General features: G+C 36.8%; 1 pseudogene; it reads left to right on the forward strand.

The window, feature by feature from the left end:
• The first annotated feature begins 5,142 nt into the window (after nt 1-5,142).
• LOC143666607 (olfactory receptor 8K5-like) lies at nt 5,143-6,083 on the forward strand (annotated as a pseudogene).
• Nucleotides 6,084-8,465: the final 2,382 nt, after the last annotated feature.

Consider the following 8,465-nt stretch of genomic DNA (forward strand, 5'->3'; position numbering starts at 1 on the left):
ATCTATTTTAATCAAAGGCACATGATAGTCTAAAAGGAAATTTCTAAAGGATATCAAAGCATAGGTTCTAAAAGTGGATTTACAAATATTTCAGATTAAAGTTAGCATATAATAAAATTGGAAAATATTCACTAGAAGCAAACAACGAATACTTTTTTAAAAAACTCTATTATATAATAATAGTATGGAAATATAAAATACTTGGTAGTAAATTCTACAAAAGACATGCAATCCTACTATAATACAAAGTAAAAACTTTTAGGAGAGCAATTAAAGAAAACACAAATAAATGGAGAGTATAAGATATACATACATTGGAAAACTCAGCATTTTTAAGGTGCCGCTTCCCCACATATTCTTGTAAAGATTCAAAAATTCAAGGAGGTAGGGATTTATTTGCAATTGAATTCTAGCCTTTTCTTGTTAAGGCAATGTACCTGCAATACCCAAAACAACCTTGCAAAAGAAGAACAAAGTTGGAATATTAGCACCATATGTTTCCAAACCTCAGTGATTAGGACAGCATATGGATATATATAAAAATCATAAAGTTAATTCAGGAACAGAAAGAGAGCCTGAGTCAACTGATATTCCACAAAAAAGGCAATTAAATAGGAAAGGTCAATCTTTTCATCACGTGGTGATACATTAACCTGATTAGTTACATAGAAAAAAATACCTTGACCTCACATGACTTAAAAAATTTAATTGGACCTCAGAACTAAACATAATAGCTAAAGCAATAAAGTTTCCAGAGGAATACTGGAGACTGAATGGAGAAATGCAGAATTTACAATCTAAGCATCTAAAAAAGAAGTTGCATTTATAAATTTTAAAATAAAAAGAAAACCCAATTTTAAAAAAGGGGTAGAAATTTTAGACACTATAAAAAAGGAATACATTAATTAATGGTCAATAAATACATGGAAAGTGTTCATTATCATTAGTCTTCACTTAAATGAAAAGTAAAATACAAGATATCAGTTTATGCAGATAACAGTCATTAAATTTTTCTACCTCCTACATTGGCAAGAATGAGGAGGAAACCTAACTGAAATACACAAATGTGAGGAGTGAAACTGCTACAATAATCTTGGAAAGCTTTTGTTTATGCTTTATAAAATTAGATATACATTTACCTTAGGACCCAGTGGTTCCACTAAGTATTTTCCAAAAGAAATCATTTAATATATCACAAATATACAAGAATGTTCATGTTAGGCATTTCCACAATAGTCCAATGCTGGAATGTTTTAGAGATTTACAGAGTTATTGAAATTTCATACAATAGAATATCACCTAACAAAACACAACATGGGTGAATCTTATAAATAATATGCTGAGTAAATGAAGCCAGACTGAGAGAAAGTATTGCATTCAAAACACACTGATTTGCACATTTTAGATCTGTGTTTCAATATATAAATATTCCTCATTTTTTCTCCAATTATGTCTATGGAAGTCCATGAGAAGCAGGCAAGATAAGTATGAGAAAGAGGTGTACTAGCTTACAAGCAAATTTGAAACTCTGAGCTTGTCCTGAATATTATCCAACAGTGGTGCAATTTCAGTTCAAGAAATAATATAGTTGGAACAACTATTTTGCAGTGTGTTGAATTACAATAATTGTTACAGGTTAGCATTACAAAAGAACAACGCACACCTATCATTCACTTACAGATGTAGACAAAGAACGATCTCACTTCAATTTCAAATACTCTAGTTGTTAGTTTTGTTTAGTCAGGTAATTGCAGTTTATCTGAGCTTGTACTCTGGACATGAAAAAAATAATGGACTTTCACAAATAGTAAGTGGTTAAGTGGTGTATCTATAACAGTGCCTAAGACATATCTGTTTTTAAATAATAAATTCAAACAAAAAGTCCTAGGTAATGATTATAATTTACAGTTTCATCATGATTTTACAACAGTTAGGTTTTATAGAGATTGAGGTGTCGTCTAACTTTTTCATCCTTATAACTATTATTGTTGACTCTGTGTAAGTAAATGAGCACTTTTGCATCATGCAGATTTCTACGGGACTGTAAAGATCACTTATGTGGTTTTCTTCACCCCCTTTCCTTAAATTGTCCCTCTCTCTTCTCACTGGAGAATATGAAGTGTGTGCCAGGTAATTAGCAGGTACAGCAAGTCAATTTTTTTAGTCTCTCAGATGATTTGGGCATTATCAATGAATTATACACTTGTTCCTAAGGGAGCATCACAAAGGAGAAAAAAAGATCATAAATTCTTCCTACTGAAGAAAAATAAGAATAATTTTAGAGAAGAAACTTGGTTCTTCATTAAAGGTGAGTGGATATGAATTGCCTTTCATTGTGATTATCACATGGATCGTGGCAAGGATCCATGACTTCTGGATTCTGACTGTAGACTCTTACTGCTCACTGACAGCAGATGACTTCAAGTGCACCCAAAGCATGCATTAGCTCATTCGTTAACTGCAATTCTCTGAGGCAGTAGGGTGATATTACAGCATTCAATCCTAGGAACTGAGTACGTGCACCAGATCTGTTTTTCCCTATGAGCTGATAGTGACATTTGGATACTCAAGTGAAGGGGAAGTTAAAAATGTCTGAAAACAAAATCACTGATCTTGAATTTATTAAGATCAGGGTTGCAGATAACAGAATTTATTAAGGTTAGGGTTGTAGATAAGGTGCATGATGATCAGTTACATTTGAATTTCAGATAAACAATGAATAACTTCACCATAAGTACATCCTTTGTAGTCATTAATTCATAGCAAATATTCTTTCAATTCAAGTATGACCAATAGAATATTTGATTAAAATGGATTTTTTAGCATAAGCATGTGCCATGCAATATTTGATAATCTAGGAATACATTTTAGATAAATATGTCCATTGCACTATTTTGTTGTTGATTGTTTGCTTTTTTGCTTTTCTTATTTGGTTGATTACTACCAATTCTGCTTTTCCAGAATATGAATTATAATTTGAGTAAATTGACCAATAGTGTACTTTTTATGAGTTATGCAGTTACAGAGAACACTCTGAACCCAAAGTAATTTCTATTGCCACCATGTCTAAAGATTGAAAAATCAACAATTCCTTCACATACTCTTTTATTCTGTCTGCTCTAATAGTTACTCCTAAAAACAGTTATTTAAAATGCACATTTAAAGCTCAGTAGAGGTCAGAGATACTCTTTTTTGATATGTCTGACAATAAGAAAGGAGATAAGCTCAATAATGCTAGAATAAATCTTAGCATGACACTGAAGATAGACTTATGAGTTCATATATTGTGGGGGGAGAGGGACTTCTGGAAAGCAGAATGCACGTGTTCAAAAAAAAAAAGCAGGAAACAACCTCAGGAAGAAGGCAAAACAATCTCCAGTATTGTCCTGCCCAGCTCCCCTGTTTCTGCCATAAAGCTGGCAAAATCCAGGCCAATAACTAGCAGATTCTTAGATTTACTGCCACTCTGTTGAAAGTTCTAACCAGTTATATGACCAAAATCATCCTTACCAGAAACAGATATACATGGCTCCTGAGTGCTAGAACCTTGGGGGTATGAGGGGTGGGGGGAGCTGGAGCCCTTGAAGTCTTACCTGACAGTTGTACAGTGCTCAACCTGGGGAATCCATTACATTAAAATAATTGTGACTGCATCTTATGTGACTGAACATCTTGAACTCACTTGTCTCTTCCAAAATCCTACTTAAAGAGAGCAAGGTTTTCATGAAGGGGGAGCTGAAAGTGACTGGAACTTAAGAAGCAATCCAAATGGATAAAGCTAAACCAGCTCCATTACCTTCAAGCAGAATAGTTCCACTTTGATTTGTTGACTTTCCTTGTAAAACTGTAAGAAACGAAACGAATGGGTGAAGACTTATCCTTGACATTTGAAAATCACAGCATTATATCCTATAAATTCTCCATTGTTCAGTTCCAGAAATCAATTTAGAGTATGAAATATATGATGCATTAAATTCATAAATATATATTTTCAATCTTATTGACTTTATCATCTCCACCAAGTTATATTAAATGAAACAAAGCACACAAAACTGAATAATCAAAATCCATGTATACTGATTGCAAACAGCAGATTTTAGCAGATATGGATCCAGATTTTGTGGTCCCTGATGTTTATTCAAACAGTATTGTATGTTTATACAATACATTATGAATTTTCATTTTTAAAATTAAATATCAATTGAGTATGAATATAAATACTTACTTTAAAAGGGAAATAAAAAACAAATTGCAACTATAAACAATTTGCTCATGATCATGTATTCCCTAAAATTCATCAATAAAATATTTTCATTAATTAGATTGCAAGCAAAGCCTACAGGTTGGAAGAACTGTTGTTAGAAGCCATTTGGCAGCAGAACAGAAAGCACTATTTAATAATACATGTCACTGATTTTGAATTGCTTAGTATGTCCACTATACATGAAATAAAGAATTATTAACTCAATTCCTTCTTAACGGACCTGTAGAAATCCCATTAGATTGCTGAATGCAAACTGATGTTAGGTGAATTGCAATGGAGTGGAAGACAGAATGGAAAGAAAAGGCGGTCTCAACATATTATGACTATTATGCCAACACAAGATGCTGCTGGGTAACTTAATTTTACAATGATTACAAAGACATATCACTATGTGCATGCTTTGCTAGGTCCCACCCAGGTCTTTGAAGAGGCTGATGCAAATGAGACCCTAAAATCTGTTTCATTAGCTTTAAATTAACTCCACTTCTCCGTTTAAAAATATCAAAATTCCATTAGAAATCATAGCTAATAATGGAAATGTATAAAGAAATATTGGAATGCCATCAGATAGATTAAATATATCCTAATGTTTCTATATTACAGCTAATGATTTTGTTATCAATGGGTATGCTCCAAATATGCTGACTCCATTTATATTCAATCTGTCATATCAGTTCATAATGGGTTTCAGGCGGATACCACTGTTTTGGGAAGTAAGAGATTCTATCATTATTTTAACTTCAAATGTGGATTCATTTTTCTATCACACAGTAGGAAAACATATTCTTCATTATTTCTAGAAGTATTATGTTTAGATAGTTGCATGAAAACTAGTGACAATGCTTCTGTTTCTTCCCAGAGGCGATAACTTGGAAAAAATGGACCAACAGAATCTGACAATGTTGTCTGAATTCATTCTACTGGGAGTCACAAGGTGCCCTGAGCTGCAGGGTCCCCTTTTTGGGGTCTTTCCCCTCACCTACATGGTCACACTGGTGGGCAACCTGGGCATGATCATCCTGACCAAGGTGGACTCCCGTCTCCACACTCCCATGTATTTCTTTTTCAGACACCTGGCTTTCATTGATCTTGGCAATTCTACTGTCATTGGTCCCAAGATGCTGGCAAGTCTTGTTGAGGAGAAAATACCATTTCTTATTATGCTCGTGCCACACAGATGGCTTTCTTCATTATGTTCATTATCAGTGAAACTTTCTTGTTGTCAGCCATGGCCTATGACTGCTACGTGGGCATCTGTAACCCTCCGCTCTACTGTGTGATCATGACCCAGAGACTTTGCAATGTGCTTGTGGGTGTCCCCTACCTCCGCAGCACCTTTCAGTCTCTGATGATCACCATCAAGATTTTTACTTTGACCTTTTGTGGTTCTAAAGTCATTAGTCATTTTTACTATGATGATATACCTTTCCTACCCATTCTGTGCTCAAATGCAAGAGAACTAGAATTGTTGATTATACTATTTTCAGCATTTGATTTGATTTCTTCCCTTCTCATAATCCTAGTGTCTTATGCGCTGATACTGTTAGCAGTATTTCGAATGCCTTCTTCTGAAGGATGGAACAAAACTTTCTCTATATGTGGTTCTCATCTGACCATGGTGGTTGTGTTCTATGGAACACTACTATTTATCTATGTGCAGCCCATATCTGTTCATTCTTTTGATACTGACAAAATGACCTCTGTATTCTACACTTTGATTATATCTATGCTTAAGCCCCTGATTTACAGCTTAAGGGACAAAGAGACAAAGAATACCTTCTATAGGGTCTTCAAAAATATATGCAACTTTTGTATTTAATATTAAATATAGGCTATAGTTCTAATAAGTTATACAAAGTCAGATGTCATGTTATAATATTTCTAATCGGCATAATTACATTCTCCTTGGCTCTTGAACAAAGGTGAAATGAAAATAGATTTCATTCTTATATTCTTCCAGATTACTTCCCATATTTTAGACTCAGTTTAAAGGTCACTTTCTCCTCAGTATTCTTTGTTGTAATTGATGCTTCATCCTTCCACCCACAAGAACATTGGCTACACTCTACATCTGTATATAATGTATTTACTTCCTCCAGGTTTTTTTCAAGGACTGGGTTCATCTGAATCCTGTTTGCATCATATTTTCTGAGCCAAAAACAGGAATGCAAACACCATTCAAGTCAAGGAGTTACCAATGTCTTCTGTTGACACCATGAACTATTTATTCGTGCCTGTTATCAATCATTTCTCCCCTAATAATCTCATTTTTTATCTATGCTTCACATGAACATGACTGAAAGACACTTCAAAATGTTAATCTACTTCCGGAGAAGATGGCGGCTTAGTAAGACGCGCGGATCTTAGTTCCTCCTCCAGAACAGCTACTAGGGGAGTAGAAACGATACAGAACAGCTCCCAGAGCCACGACAGAGATCAAAAAGACAGCGTACCCCATCCTGGAACAGCTGACTGGCTGAGAGAACCCACTCCGGTGAGATTGCCGAGGGGCGCGGGCTTCACCGGGCGGGGCGGAAAGCAGCCAGAGTCACTCCCTTCCCCCTTCCCGGGCCGGCTGGGAGAATTGGACAGGCGGTCCCCTCAAACCGTGGCAGCTGGCGCCCACACCACGCGCAGCACCCCAGACCAGCTGGGAGAATTGGATCGGAAATCCCCAGGCTGTGGAGAACGGTGACGGGTGGGGGAGGCCCCTTCCAAACCCGTGACTCCTGGGGAACGTGCACTCTCCCGGGTGGGCCACGGCGGCTGGCGCCCTCCCGCCACGCTTGGCACCCTGGGCCGAATAGGAAATTCGGATGGGCGCTCTCCCGGGCTGCAGCGGCCGGCGACCCACCCCGCGTTCGGACCCCGGGCCGGCTGGCACTCTTCCAAGCCGCTTTGGCTGGCGAACCTCCCAAACGGCGAGAGTTTTCCAAAGTTAAAGGACCCACAGCACCTTCTACTGGTGGGACCCACAGACAAACGTGTGCCACGAGCACCACCTACTGGGCAGGATAAGAAAAACAGAACCCAGAGATTTCACAGAAAAATCTTCCAAATTGTTGGGTCCAGCACCCAGGGAAATCTGACTAAATGCCCAGACACCAGCAGAAGATAACGGGATCACGCTCAAAAAATTGAAAATATGGCCCAGTCAAAGGAACAAACCAATAGTTCAAATGAGATACAGGAGCTGAGACAACTAATGCTGAATATACAAACGGAAATGGAAAACCTCTTCAAAAACGAAATCGATAAATTGAGGGAGGACATGAAGAAGACATGGGCTGAACAAAAAGAAGAAATGGAAAAACTGAAAAAGCAATCACAGAACTTATGGAAGTGAAGGACAAAGTAGAAAAGATGGAAAAAACAATGGATACCTACAATGATAGATTTAAAGAGACAGAAGATAGAATTAGTGATTTGGAGGATGGAACATCTGAATTCCAAAAAGAAACAGAAACTATCCAGAAAAGAATGGAAAAATTTGAGCAGGGGCTCAGGGAACTGAATGATAATATGAAGCGCACAAATATACATGTTGTGGGTGTCCCAGAAGGAGAAGAGAAGGGAAAAGGAGGAGAAAAACTAATGGAAGAAATTATCACTGAAAATTTCCCAACTCTTATGAAAGACCTAAAATTACAGATCAAGAAGTGCAGCACACCCCAAAGAGAATAGATCCAAATAGGCATTCTCCAAGACACTTACTAGTTAGAATGTCAGAGGCAAAGAGAAAGAGAGGATCTTGAAAGCAGCAAGACAAAAAAAATAAAAAAAGAAAACCATCACATACAAGGGAAACCCAATAAGATGTGTAGATTTCTCAGCAAAACCATGGAGGCAAGAACACAGTGGGATGATATATTTAAATTACTAAAAGAGAAAACTGCCAACCAAGAATTCTATATCCAGCAAAACTGTCCTTCAAAAATGAGGGAGAAATTAAAACATTCTCAGACAAAAAGTCACTGAGAGAATTTGTGACCAAGAGACCAGCTCTGCAAGAAATACTAAAGGGAGCACTAGAGTCAGACACAAAAAGACAGAAGAGAGAGGTATGGAGAAGAGTGTAGAAAGAAGGAAAGTCAGATATGATATATATAATACAAAAGGCAAAATGGTAGAGGAAAATATTATCCAAACAGTAATAACACTAAATGTTAATGGACTGAATTCCCCAATCAAAAGACATAGA

The sequence above is a fragment of the Tamandua tetradactyla genome, chromosome 23 (genome assembly GCF_023851605.1).
Source record: "Tamandua tetradactyla isolate mTamTet1 chromosome 23, mTamTet1.pri, whole genome shotgun sequence".
Classification (NCBI taxonomy): Eukaryota; Metazoa; Chordata; class Mammalia; order Pilosa; family Myrmecophagidae; genus Tamandua; species Tamandua tetradactyla.